Below are 14,644 nucleotides of genomic sequence, written 5' to 3' on the forward strand. Positions count from 1 at the left end.
AAAAATGTCCCAATACCAAAACCAGACAGATATTACAAGAAAGAAAACCACAGACATAAATATAGACACAAAATCTTCAAGAAAATATTAACAAATCAAATGTTTTACTTATATTTGTACCCTTAGTATCTAAGGTAGCACCTGGGGTTTAGTAGGTCTTTGGTAAATTTTTACCTGCGACATTGAACAAAATCAGTTTTTGAGGGAAGTGTTTAGGACAAGGAAGTGTTGACATTGCTTGCATTGCCCAGGAAAGTTAAAAATAAATTAACAAAGAAAATTCTGATTTGAGAATCATTTTCTCTATGTCTTTTAAACTTGAAATAACACCCCTCCCTATAATGGATGATCTCTTCATTCACCTTATCTTGTGTTGTCTTGCATGGGGCAAGATCACTAGCATTTACAGAGAACTTTCCATGTGGCCAGAGCGCTGGTGATTTAACTTCATCTTTCTATTTTTTTTTTTTTTTTTTTTAAAGATTTTATTTATTTATTTGAGAGAGAGACTGAGAGAGAGAGAGCAGGAGAGGGGGGAGGGTCAGAGGGAGAAGCAGACTCCCTGCGGAGCAGGGAGCCCGATGCGGGACTTGATCCAGGGACTCCAGGATCATGACCTGAGCCGAAGGCAGTCGCTTAACCAACTGAGCCACCCAGGCGCCCCATCTTTCTATTTTAATCCTCATAACGGTTAATAACCCCAGCAAGAAAATGGGGGCTTAGTACATTTTCCAACAAGTCAGAACTAGTAAGTGGCTGCGTAAGGAAAGGAGTCGGGTCTAAAGGCATATAAATATGGAAAGCAGCTTATCAAATAGTATGCTTCTCATAGGAATACTCTCCTAACTGGGGTGCGAGATCTGGACCGGCAGTGGGTGAGGACAGAAGATCCCTGGATTCCAAATCCTCTGAGGAGTTAGGAAACAGTCCCGGGCTGGTCCCCCCGATTTGCGTTGTGCTCTGCTGCCACCTGCTGGTCCTCTAAGGGAAGGCAGACAGAAGCTTCACTCGGTGCTCGGCCCTCTGCCGGCTCAGGCCTGCAGTGACTACAGCGCCACCTGCAGTTCTTCTGAAGGAGTTTGTTTTAGACCCTTGGTTCGTCTCTATTTCTTCAGCAGTGCCGCACTGGTGCCCAGGGGGCGTTTTTCACATGAGAGTTTTTTTCCTTTTTTTCCTTCTTCTCCCTTCACCAAACCTCCCCAGCGCCCCCCCCCTCCCCAGCCCCCTGCGAAATGCTTGCCACCGCAGTCCACCCATTTGGAGCACACTTAGGGCCTGAAAGAGTCCCAAGGACTTGGGGCCTTCCTGCTGGCTGGCATCTCGGACTCCACTGGCTGAAACTCCGCCCGTGGACCTACTCAAGGGAAAGCTGCCTCGTTTGGGGTGCGTGCAGCTAGAGAGTCCACAAGCAGCTGACCTGGTCACGCCAGGGCCTCAGCTAGATGGGTTGTCAAAGTCGGCAGGCTTCTCAGACTCAGGCTCCAAACTGGTCATGGAACAGTTATGGACATGGTGAATGGAAACCATTCATTAACGACTTTAGAAGACGGCCCATTATTTTTTCCACCCCAAATCTGGGGAATACATATATTCACCCATATACAAAAAATATAACATTTCTGATAAAAGACCAAATATCAAACAGCATTTATCTGGGGGTGATGAGAATATTTTTCTATAGCGAACATTTATTACTGGTGTAATATTTTTAACTTAAAAAATGCTTCTTAAGCAGAGACAGACCTATGTTCCTGGGACTTTTTTGCTGTGGGTAGGATGACACCAGCAGTCTGAAGACAGTGGCGGAGCTCTTTGCCTCATTAATGCAGTCGCTAGCTGAGCTGGAATGGCAGGCTGCTGGCTCTGGAGTCTAGAGACCCGGCACTGTCCTTGTGTCCCTCCCGACCTGTTGTCATTCCTGCCTCACCTGTCATCTCCTGCCACGACTTCTGTCCCTAGCCCTTCTCACTCAGCGTAATGGTCCCACCCTCACCCCAACCTCTTTTTCCATCGTCATGAGAAATGATCACAAGCAAGTGGCTAGAAAGACATCACAGGTACCCCCCACTTTTCGAAAGTCTGCGTTATGCCACCTCACTTTTATGAAAAACCAGTGTTAGTACCTGTTTTTGAAAACCGAAGGAAATCCGAAGAGGATTTTCGTTTTTACAAAAAAAAAAAAAAAAAAGACAAAAAGTGAAAATCACGTTCAGAGTGTATTTTGCAGCCAGACTAAACAGAGGCAGTGAGCACCTTGAGCAGGGAGAGTGGCGCCACCAAGCGCCTTCCCTTGGAACTACACTCAGAAATCTCAACATCCAGCCACCATAGCTTTGAACTGCGTCTGTGAGCCTCTGTGCTTTATCTCCGTTTATTCTGGGCACCTGTTGGCAAGATATGTTCTTATGGATCAGAAAAGCCTAATAGAGGTTTTTTGGGGGTCTGGGAAAGCTCAAAAATGCTTTCATAAAAATTCATGGTAATTGCTTCTTTGCTTTATGCTGTTTCCATTTAGAAAGGTTTTCATAGGAACTCTCTACTTTTGGGTAGTGGGGAAAACCTGTGTCCATTCAGTATAAAGTCAAGGGAGAGAGGGAGGGGGCCACAAGGACTTTTTTTTTTTTTTTTTTTTTTTTTGCCACTAGAGAGGCTTGTGGATGTCAACATTTAAGACTTATTAACCTGTACAGTTTAGCTTGAGCTGAAAGGAGCTAAAATCTAGGCTCTCCCTGTTAGCAAATGAAACACCACCTTAGTGAAATCAAACTCAACTTCTTCCCACTCCCAGTGAACTCTTCTCCGCCTCCCTTACTGAAAACAGGGTCATTATCCTTCTAGAAACCTAAGCATAAAATCTGGGAGTTACTTTTGACTCTTCTCCCATCTAAACAAGTGTCCAATCCTGATGATTCTGGCTCTGGGACACTCAATCCTTTCTCCTTCCCCCTGTGGCTTCTCCGCTCACCCCGAAGCCTCCTAAGCTGTTTTGAGCTCCTAGTCTTCTGTTGCCCCGTCCATCTAACTCAGAGATGCTGCTTTCATCCCTCTGAGGGCCAGTTTTGACTGTTCCTGCCAAAAACATTCACAAGGCATCCAGCATTACCAGATAAAATCTGAGTTCCAGAGATGGGCATGTAAGGCCCTCCACAATCTCATCCCAGGCTTATTGTCTACTACTCCCCGCCTGGTAACTGAGTCAGCAGCCAAATTGGCATCTTGTTTCCCTGCGGCTATAGAGATGTGTGAGACACAGGGCTTGCTCTCCAGCCGCTCCAAATCTGGTTGGTAGTAAGTGCTCAGGAGAGCAATGCCCAGTGTCTCTAGGAGCCTAGGCTGGAGAGCCTGGGGGGGAATGGGAGTTAGCCAGCCTGCTTGGGGTGGGGATGGGGGACAGTTTAGGTAGAGGCAAGAGCCATGCAGAAGTGTGGGACTGTGTGAGTCCGGGGCAGGTGCTACTACAAAGTAGTCTAGGTCGGCTGGAGCTTAGGTTGCCCCAGAGACAGCAGTTGAAGAAGATGCTGGGCGCTTAAGAACAACAGCGCTAATGTTAACAGGATCCTCGGGGCCCTGTATTCTGCTTGGCACTTTTCATAGGCTTTCCTATTTACTTTTCACAAAACCCTGGCTATTGGAAGAGTCTGTTTTGCTATAATATGTGTTACGATAACACCTAACTCACACATGATCGGAAAACGAGGGGAGTGATTTCAGTACAATGAAGTTGGGCTGGTTGAAACGCAATCCCTCCCCCCACCCCCCAAAGGGGAATTGGAAGAGCAGGAGTAAAATTAGAATTTCAGCAGGAAATGAGAAAGCCTTCAGCACAACTGTAGCTTCGGCTGGGGCCCCTTGTGCTCTATTTTAAGAAAATTAAAAATGAGAGCCTGCCCCGGGGCTCCCTCTTCAGAGAGCCCGGCTCGCACAGGCTCGTGGCTCCTGGCGGGTACGCGTCCCTCTCTGTCCGCCCTCACGGCTGCTCCCGCGGCTCAGAGCTCGGCTTCTGTCTCCATTCCCTTCCCTGCTACAGGCTAGCATCTCCGCTCTATAATTTTATGTTTTAAAAATATTCCCCCAAGCAGCCTTCACGTGTACTGAATGACCTGCCTCGAGCCTCTGACTTACCTCCTGAGATTCCAACTATTGTTTTCCTTGTGCTCTGGTTGCAAAGCTTCTCAGCTTTGGAGAGACCTGCCCAATTTTATGTCTCCCTTCAGTCCTTTTATCTTTAGTGTGTGATTTTTGCAGAGCAGGAGACTTTTCAGGATCATATATGGAGTGCAATCGGAGACACGAACTGTCGAATTCCCATTTTGTAGAAGAGGAACGAGGAGCTTGGATGAATGTAACTCGCTCTTGGTTTGCAGAGCTGGTCAGTGGTAAAGCTGCCTTTTCCAGCTCAAGCTACATCATTTTGCGGATGCGGATTACACAGGGTCTTACATGCCACGAGGGCTGGTTTTTAAAAAATCTGTTATCTCTCAGCAACGAATCGAGCCTTTTATCCATATCTGTGGTGCTGGGCCAGGGACTTTGCAAATTGCATTTCCCGGACTCCTTTGCCTGCTGCTTTTCTGTGAGGTTCCGCCACTGGGAGGCGCTAGAAAGAGGCTGGAGAGTTGAGAGCAGGAGAAAGCGATTTCCTCCCCCTTCGCTATACGTCCATGTTTTTTGAGTTGGCTGCACGTTTGCGTGCCTCTGGGTTGCCAGCAGCCGCTGGGTGGCTACTCCACTGGCAACCAGGGACCCAGCCGCCCCCTGATCCTTCACCAGATGGGCCTGAAAATCCCTTGATAATCCAAAGCGCTGCTGGATTCTTCTCCCACAATGGCCTGAGTCCCAGCTTTCCAGAGTTTCCGCCAAGAAGTCTGAAGCCCCAGCTCTTTAGTTCTGGGAACACTGTCTTTGTCCTTTAGGTTCCTCACTCCTAGGAGGGAGGTTTGCTCTCTGCAGTTCTTATTCTCTAGAGGTTTGCCGTGTTCCCTCTTTGCCCCTGCAGCCTTCCGGCACTTACATAACCAACCCATAGCATGAAATGCCCTTTCTTTAAAACACTTAATGTGTCCTCTGTTTCCCTGAGCAGTTACCGACAGTTACATCATGCTTATGAATATTTCTCTGCTGGGAAAGGTGAATCTTTGAAGGCGTCTAGGCGGGAAATGGACTCCTGGCTGCAGATCTGACTTTATTTCATTGTTTTTGACTCTGTTGACAATTTCTCCTTCCTTTAAACATTATACCATCTTGTCTTCTATAATATTATGATCTCATGGATACTTCCTACTTCCAGCCATTCTTTCTCAATTTTTAATGAAGACTCTTTTCCCTTTATCTGGTGTTTCTTAGGGCCCTGATAGTGGCCATTTTATTTCTTCAATCTACCCATTTTCCCTGGAATAGCTCATCCATTTCCCATAGCCTCTGTTAGTATCTTATCTGTCTTCTGATAACGTATAGATTCATATTTTCAGCACAGACATTATTATTTGGTTCCAGACCCGTTTGTTCAATTGCCCTTTGGAATGTCTACTTGGATGTTCCTTCAGTTAGCGATAGACAGCCTGTATTATGGTGGTGGGGTCCTGGTTTCAATCCAGAGCATGGCTAGAACGCCCTCCTGCTTCACCCAAACCCAAGCATCCCAAATGAATGGATCATTATCTGTTCCTCCCACCAGCCACTCCCCCCACCCCTGCTGTTTCTAGTGTGAGTGGCTAACTTGAGTTTGTCCAGTTACCCAAGTCAAAAACCTGGGTGTCTATTTCTATTCTGGTCCCTGCTTCTCCTTCATGTCCCATGGACAAATAAGTCCCGTAGATTAAATCTCTTCACTCAGTTCACTTATTTCTATTATCTTGGTCTCTCTACTCTCATGGGTCCTACCCATCATAATTTCCAACAACCTTCTTACAGATATCTCAGCTTCCAGTTATGCTATTTTAAAATCCAAATTTCTACACAGCAGTTAGAGTCATTTTCCCCCCAAATAAAAATGTAAGCAGAGTCTTTCTTCTAATTGAAATTCTCAAGTTCCAATTCTAACTGCCTAACATGGCTTATCATACCATTTACAATCTTGTAAATATGATAAAGTGGAATGCCTCCAGGTGAGGGCTCTTTCTTGTTTTTGTTTTTATTTGTTTGTTTAAAGCAAGAAAAGTTGCCATTGACAGGCTTCCGTTCTAATATGTCTGGGGGTGGAAATGGAAGGCATCATTAGGAGCAGATATTGCTTTGGCAAAAGTCACTTGGCGGGTTAGGTAGTCTCTAATGTAAATGTTAGGTAAGCTTATGCCCATTACCTTGAGGGATGGTTATTATAATAGGAGTTTTGAAACTTGGCTGCCTCTCAGAAGGCACATGACTTGTCTCCAGGGAGGGGGTCAACATGGGTCAATGAGTTTCCTGAAAACAAAGGGAAGGCACTTGACCTCTTCCCTGTTGAATTTCAAATTTATTAGAAATTCTTTGATGACTTGATATAGTCTGAGCTGGTATCACCTGGCAGCAAAGATCACCATGGGAGGAAAGTGAGTTTGAGTGCTAGAGGGCTTTCTATGGAAGCATAACTGGTTCCTATCCAGTATTAATACCTACCAGAGGAAGACTGGGACTAGCAGGAGGATGGAACAACTCATCTTGTGGATGTCAGGCCAGCTTCTATCTTCAACCACATCAGTGCTTATGCAATGGGACCATGAACATTTGGTCCATTTTTGCAGGAATGGATGATATTCTTGAAGCCAGTGGCATGGACTTCTCTCCAAGACTAGCCATAGAAGTGCTACATGGTTTGTGAGGCCAGTGCAAAATGCAAACGTAGGACCCCACGTTCAGAAATTATTAAGAATTTCAAGACGGCAGAATATCAAACCAAGTGTGGGTTCTTCTGAGCATGGGGTTCTGTGTGGCTGCCCTGGCCTTTACCAGGCATCTACCTGGTGAAGAGTTTACATTGGACACCTCCTAACATGGAGTATAGAGCAATTGGTCCTTACAAGAATTGATACCTGCGGGGCACCTGGGTGGCTCAGATGGTTAAGCGTCTGCCTTCGGCTCAGGTCATGATCCCGGGGTCCTGGATCGAGTCCCGCATCGGGCTCCCTGCTAGGCGGGGAGCCTGCTTCTCCCTCTGCCTCTGCCTCTCTCTCTCTCTGACTCTCATGAATAAATAAATAAAACATTAAAAAAAAAAAAAAGAATTGACACCTGCTCCAAGGAGGGATCTGGCCACGTCACGTGTGGTATCTCTGTTGGTACCACCATCTTAGGACTTATGACCTATTGACATGATATCCGATATACTATTTGATGCAGTATTGCTTCTGACTAAAGGACCAAATTACTGAAAAGAAAATACAACAGTGGGCTCATGACCACATGATTCATACCGTTGTTCTAACACCAAGAAGCAGGTGTCCTGGTATTTTGAAGGCTTAGCAACAACGCCAGCCCTGGGATGGCACCATTCACCAGTGGTGCACTGTCACTCGGGATGTGCTAAACAAATCAATGTCTCATACGGTGCTGTGTCCTCAGTAGCTAGAGTAGGTGGATCCGGGAGGCAATATACAGAAGCAGTTTGACCTCATCACTTCCAGTGATTAGGTAGGGTGTTTATACTTTCTGCTCTTCGAACCTGAAGTTCTGCTATATTAGGGGTCCTGATTCCCGTTGGAGTGGGAATGCCTCTTCCAGGGCATGCCTCTGCATAGTGTTCTGAATTGGAAGCTGCCACCTGACCACTTGGAGCTCCTCTGCGTATAACCTATCCAGCAAGTAAAGGAATTGCTTTATTGTTCGATATGTTGGACCCTGATTCCTGTGAGGTGCTTCATGGCTACACAGTGGGCAGAATGAAGGAGGATGTTTGGAACGCAGAGAATTCATTGAATTTCTCCAAGCCTCTAGATCAGGAATTGATAAATTTTTTCTTGCAGGGCTAGATAGTAAATATTTTCAGCTTTACAGGCAGTATGGTCTTTGTCTTAACTGCTCAACTCTGTTGTTGCAGCAGTCATAGATAATACATAAATGAATGAGCATGGCTGTATTCCAAAAAAAAAGGTTATTTATAAAAACAGGCAGCTGGCCCAAAGGCTATGTTTTGCTGACTTCTGCTCTAGACTTAACCTCAAGTAACCAAGAATTACAGAGCGTAGAGGAAGATGTCAAATGATACCATGAAGATACAATCAGCAGAATCCAGAATGTGGGCAGTTCTATAAAACAAATGACTTGTTTTCCTCAACAGATAAGTGGATATGAAAACAAAGAAAGAGGAAGAACATCTGGCTATATGTAAAAGAGACTTAAGAAACATATTAATAAAATTTATGGGGTGCCTGGGTGGCTCAGTTGGTTGAGCATCCAGCTCTTGGTTTCGGCTCAGGTCATGATCTTGGGGTTGTGGGATCCCACCCTGCATTGAGCTCCACACTCAGTGAAGAGTCTGCTTGCAATTCTCCCTCTCCCTCTGCCTCTCTCCGTGCTCACTGTCTCTCTCTCTCTCAAATAAATAAATAATTCTTTTAAAAAATTTATTTTAGATCATCTGGGAAAATCAAACATAGGTTGAGAGTTACATGATGTTAAGGATTTGAAAAAAATGTATTGGGTGTGATAATGGCATGTGGTTGGAGTAAAGAATAATGCCTCATCTGTCAGCCATGTATAGTGAAGTATTTAACATGAAAGGATGTGACATCTAGGATTTGCTTTCATGAGCAAAAGAAAAAAATATTGTGTGTGTTTTGTGGGGGGGGGTATTGAAAAGACACTAACAATAGTATGTTGGCATTAGTTGAAACTGTTAGGTACATGAGGTTTCATTATACTGTTCTCTCTGCTTTTGTGAATGTTTGAAAAATTCCATAATAAAGACTTTAAACAACAGCAAAAAGTAATTTTAATTGAATGAGAACTGTGACGGTATTGCCATGCCAACTCATTTATTATTTGGGTACCCACCAGATGAAAAAAACATGTTGGATGCTCAGTTCTATAAGTACACAACTTCCTCAGCTTCCCCTGTGGTAGTTCTGTTTCTGATCTAAACTTTTGGGTAAATAATTTATTCTACCAAGTTGTATTTTTCACCAGGCCTTTTTTAATCTTTTTACTAAGCTAAAATATGTCTGCTGAATATGTACAAGAGTACGTAAGAGACAACACCCTTCGCTTTCCCTGATTCAGTGAAAAATTTAGGGGAAAAATGTTAATTCATTTTCTTTTTTCCACTTAAGCATCGAACACATAGACTCCATGTACTCCACAGGCCACACATTCAAGGGTCACTCCCAGCATTAACCTTATGGGCCTGATCCCTTATAGCATCTGAGCTTAGAACTGCCTGGGACACTACCTTTAATCCCTAGGAAATGTCGCTGCCTAGCTTGCATGCACTCTCAAGTTCTGTCTGTTTTTAAAATATGTCATTTTTAGGTGAGGGAGAACCTTCATCTTTAGCTCCCCTCTCCCATCTTTTTAGTGAATTTTATTGGCTCCAAAGCTTCTGATACATATGATGAAGAGAATACGTGACTTGTCTTTGACCCCAGGTCCATGGCTTTCTCAAGTACATAGACTGTGGAAAGGTTAGCCTTGGAAATTCTAACCTCAACATTTTTTGAAAGCCAGAAAAGACAGTGAATCAAGATTATTAATTAGGAAGTTGGGGTTGGGCTGAGGAGCTTAGCCCCCTGCATTCCTTCTGAGGGACTGCCTGCTGGATGGGAGGGGCAGACCCTGCTGAGGAGAACCCCAGAGCTCCCAACCTTGACCCTCAACCTCAGTCCACTCAGGACCTCAGACACAACCACAGCTTTTCTTGGCCTTAGGAAGGCAGCTCCTTAGCTCTGAAGTATCTCCACCTGCCTCCTACCACCTGCTTAATCCTGGCTGGACGTACAAAGGCCCTGAACTTAACACAGGAAGGGTGAACATTTTTGAAGTTTATTTGTCTAAAGGGGGTGGGGTGCCTTCATCCAATTTATAAAAAGACACCAAATGTTTTAGGACAGCCCTAAGTCAAAAGCTCTAGGACCAGCTTGCCCAGTGCTTATGAAAATATCCAAGGCCTGAAGAACTGTAGAGAGCAAGATGGAGTCACTCATGCCAAGCAGCGATGTAAGCAACCAATGGCATCATCGCTAAGACTGGATATCCTGAGGCCAGCACAGGTTGACGACACCCAAACTGATAACCAGCAGAGCCAGGGGAGGCCCGCAAAGGCCCCAGATTGATTAAACTCCTTTAACCAGGGAGGATTTTTGCAGCAAACTGTCAAGACTCTGCAGACGCTGACCCTTTCACGTCTGATGGCCTCAAAAAGGCAACAGCTACCTAAGGCTCTGCCCGTTGGATCCCTGAACATGACAGAGATCCTCCATGGCTTGAACACAGTAATTGACTTTGAATTTGGTTTGTTAACCCCTTGTTGTATCTTGTAGGTTGTGTGACTTTGTCTTGTCCTTTCTTTGCGTGATGTGTATGAAGCCAAATGAAATGCATAATGACATTGAGTTTGGGATCCTGAAGAATCTGCTTTACAATTGTGTGAAGCTTGCTTTCTGACTGAATAAAGCTGACAGTGTGAAAACACACAACTTGTATGTGTGCCTTCACGGCGAGCACCTGTCAGGGCTGGAGTTCAGAGTTCCCATGGCCAATGGAGGCAGGCTGGAGCAGGAGGCTCCTCCCCCTCCCAGAAGTAGAGTTATGAAGCAAACACCTCCTCTTTTTGACATCCACCCCACTCCCCACCACCCCCTCACAGAAGTCCATTCAGCTCTGGATTCTAATGCAAGTGAGTTGTGTTGGCTAAGACTGATCCGAAGTTCTGCATAGGACTCTAGCCAGGAGCCTTGAAACCAGAACCTGAACTCCATCCCAGAGTGGTATCATTTGTCATCCCAATGAGTGCCTACCTGGTGGTGGTGTGGAGAAAGAAAGGAGTAAAGCAGCATCTGAAACAGCCTGTACCTTTTTTTTTTTTTAAGATTTATTGATTTGAGAGAGAGAGCATGTGCGCACAAGTGGGAGGAGGGGCAAAGGGAGAGGGAGAGAGAGAATCTCAAGTGGACACCCCGCTGAGCAGAGAGCCAGACCCCAGGCTCTACCTCACCACGATGAGATCATGACCTGAGCAGAGATCAAGAGTGGGATTGCTTAACAGCCTAAGCCACCCAGGCGCCCCCAGCCTTACCTGTTACTGTCTCATTTAACAAATAAATAGTCACCAAACACCCAGTCTGTGCCTCACTCCACTCCTCGTAGCTATTGTCCCCTGGACTTCCCAAGGCACCAAACCTTCCCTCCCTCAGCACTTTGTTTGTTAATCCAAACATTTAACACATCAATTCAGGCTGCCTAGTTATCCCAAGGAACAATGGAAAAAGGCTGAATTTCCCTGAACAATGTTCTAGAAGCTTGTGTGGAATTCACATTTGGGCTATCTCCATGTCTTGGAGGCTGGGGAAACAGGATGGGCCTTGGAATCCTGCCCAGTGTGGATGGAACTCTGCTCTGTCAGTTATTTGCAGCAGGATCATGTAAGTCACTTAATCTTTTTTTAAGTAGTGATAATTATAATGATAACAATCTAGATAGTAACTGGGGAATTAACTGATCCATGTAGGCACATTGCAGGCCATAGCAGATTCTTAACAAAATTAGATCTTACCCCTCCCACCAACCTTCAGCATAGTCTTCACTGAATATTCACCTTGTGCTGCCAAAGGGCTCTTCATTGAAAAGCTAAACTGATGGAGTTCCAAGACCCGCCTGACAGCAAAGGTGGAAGCGCATTCTCACACGTACATTCCCAATGGGAGTGAGAAATGGAGAGGAACAAGGCAGACAGTATTGCACTTACGAATGGGAATGGGCTGGGGGGAATTAATTTACTAAATAGAAGGAATATCTTTTTATAAAAAAAAAAATCTATGAGCAGAAATGCCACATGTGTGTCATTTTCTTTGCCTCCTGGCTTTTGTCTTATCCTTTCCTCTGGACATGGGATTCATTGCTGTGTCCCCAGTTAGGTACGCATTCAGACCTCACCCATAAATTTTCCTTACTCTTGGATAGATGCATATCCTCCAGCAAGTGCCCGCCTTATCATAACCAAAAAGGACACTTGGTAAGGTCCTATTTATAACTGAATCTTTCTGAGGGGTATTTTGACCATACATACATATCAAAGGCCTTCAAATGGGCATGCTCCTTAATTTGGCAATTCCAATTCTGGGAAATTATTCAAAGGAAATAATTAAAATGTGCTAAAAATGGATGAACAAGCAAGCTATTTATAATGTGAAATGGAATGTTACGTAGCTATTAAAAATGTGTTATAGAAGAATAATGACATGGAGAAATGTTCATAATGAATTTCTAATCAGGAAAGCTGGTAAGGCATTTTGCTTTTTTATGAACTGGGCTTTATAGAGTCTAGAAGGAAACAGGCAACTTATGTAGTGATTATTTCTGGATGATGAAATTAAAGAAAAAATTTAGTTTTATTTCTTTGTACTTGTCTGTGTTGATAAGTTTTAAGATGGGCTATTAATGTGACTACCAGCACGAAGTGAATGATGCTTTCTTTCTGTTTAGGGACTCAGAATGCTATTCCTACTTCTGAGAATATCACTTTCCTCCTCTTTGTCTACTGAAGATATTTTCTGGTCATTATGTTGATCAAGAAGGAATTCACTGAAAATTCAAGCAAACAGGCATTTATTTGGGCAACTAGAATGGCAATTTGGGAGACACAGATTCAGGTAGAAACCTGAATTGTCTTCCAAGGAAGACAAAGAAGGAGCAGAGTTATGAAGGTGAAAGGTCATGGGAGCGGTTCTCACTTAGGTCCTCCATGCAAAACAGGGATTGAGACTAGGTTAACTGGGATTTGCTGGGTTAAGAAGCAAATGAGGGACTGAAATTTGTCAAATAGAGTTGCCTCCATTAAAAAGAAATTAAACTATAGCTGACACACAGTTACATTAGTTTCAGGTGTACAACATAGTGATTAGGAAGCCTACACATTATATGCTATACTCACTGCAAGTGTGGCGACCATCTGCATTTTGGCTCCTTTTAAAGTGAAGGATGGGGGTGATTCAGGTGTCATGCTGACAAAGCAGTTAAGTCAGGGCTGAGGGCTTGCAATTGGCAAAAAGTTCATAAATTGCCTGCCTTAATGGCTTCCCACCTCTATTTTAAAGGAGACTCTCTTAGCTAGGCTTGCTTGCTCCGTTTTGAAATATTTTCTAATTATCTGAAACTCGGGCTAAATATCACTGATTCCCAAATTCTTTACTCTGCCCAGGCCCCTCTGCATTTAAAATATCTTGTACTTACAACACACTCATTTAGCACTTACCGCAGGCTAATAAGCACTCTTTTAAGTTTTTTGTGTGTATTGACTCATTTAATTTTTCACCACAGCCAAATGAAGTAGAGGATAATATCTCCAAGTTGTGGATAACGTAACTGTGAAAAAACAAAATCCAGCTGAGTAAATCTTAAAGATCTTATTGGCTTTATTCAATGATCCCATGTAGCAAGTATAAAGGAGCTTGGAAGGGCTATATAAATAGGCAGAAAAGGGTGGGACAAAGAAGTTGCCAGCGAAGTGTTTCAGGCAGGTCATCTTCCCTAGGAGCACAGCAGGGGTCTATCAAGCAGATGACCTCACTCGCGCAGACCAGGTAATTCAAGATTGACTGGTGTAAGATCCCACTCCGGGGAGAGGTTGAAAGTGTAATTAAGGTCGGTATAAAGTCTCGGTTTGGGGATGTGGGCTTAGTACAAGTGACTCCATTTGAGGCCTGTTCCCTCCCTCGCTCGCTCTTTCTTTCTTAAACCTAACTGAAGCTCGGAGATCAAGCAACTTGCCAAGATCACGCAGCTAGTAAATAGTTGAGTAAGAATGTGATGAACCCAAGCAGTCCGACTCTAGAACCCATGCTGTAAACTTCTCTGCTAACCTGCCCCCTCTGCTTGCATCGGTCACTTACCACAACCTATTGCATTCCTGGTTTGTTTCTGGCTCTCCATGCTCTCCTGTGCCGTGAGCTTCGCGAGGACCCCAGCAACGGAATCCCCAGCACCAGCATCTTCTGAGGTAAAGATTTATTGAATATATAAAATCACTAGTGAGGCTTACCATTGCTAGTAAGTACTGAACCAAATGTTTTATTATGATAGGGAAAAAGTGGAAGGAAGGGAAGAGAAAGAAGGAGAAAGGAAAAAGAAGGGGCAGAAACAAAGAGGAATAATAATAGGAAGAACAAAGAATGGTTGTAGAGAGGGGAAGGAAAAAAAATATATATGTCAAGGCTCTGGGGCCATAGAAATGACAGCCCACTCTCCTCTGTTTGGCAGAAATCCTAGTTCAGAGATTTTCAAACTTTTTAAAATGCAGCAGGCCTTTTTTTTTTTTTTTTTAAACAAGTGAAATTTTGTACAGAAGGCTAACATATAAAAAAGATGCAAGCTGGGGGATGCCTTGGTGGCTCAGTCAATTAGCGTCTGCCTTTGGCTCAGGTCATGACCGAGTCCCGTGTCGGGCTCCCTGCTCAGGCGGAAGCCTGCTTCTCCCCTGCCTGCCACTCCCCCTGCTTGTGCGCTCTCTCTGACAAGTAAA

The 14,644-nt window shown here is 44.4% G+C and overlaps 1 long non-coding RNA gene across 1 annotated transcript in view; it reads right to left on the minus strand.

Moving 5' to 3' along the window:
* Window positions 1–14,035: 14,035 nt before the first annotated feature.
* LOC145721289 (uncharacterized) overlaps window positions 14,036–14,644 on the minus strand; it is a 68,977-nt gene continuing 68,368 nt past the window's right edge. Inside the window, exon 3 of the long non-coding RNA XR_014144910.1 lies at window positions 14,036–14,117. This is a non-coding gene — a long non-coding RNA (uncharacterized LOC145721289). The remainder of the gene's footprint in view (window positions 14,118–14,644) is intronic.

The sequence above is a fragment of the Leptonychotes weddellii genome, chromosome 4 (genome assembly GCF_054177405.1).
Source record: "Leptonychotes weddellii isolate Sample4059 chromosome 4, ASM5417740v2, whole genome shotgun sequence".
NCBI classification, from domain to species: domain Eukaryota; kingdom Metazoa; phylum Chordata; class Mammalia; order Carnivora; family Phocidae; genus Leptonychotes; species Leptonychotes weddellii.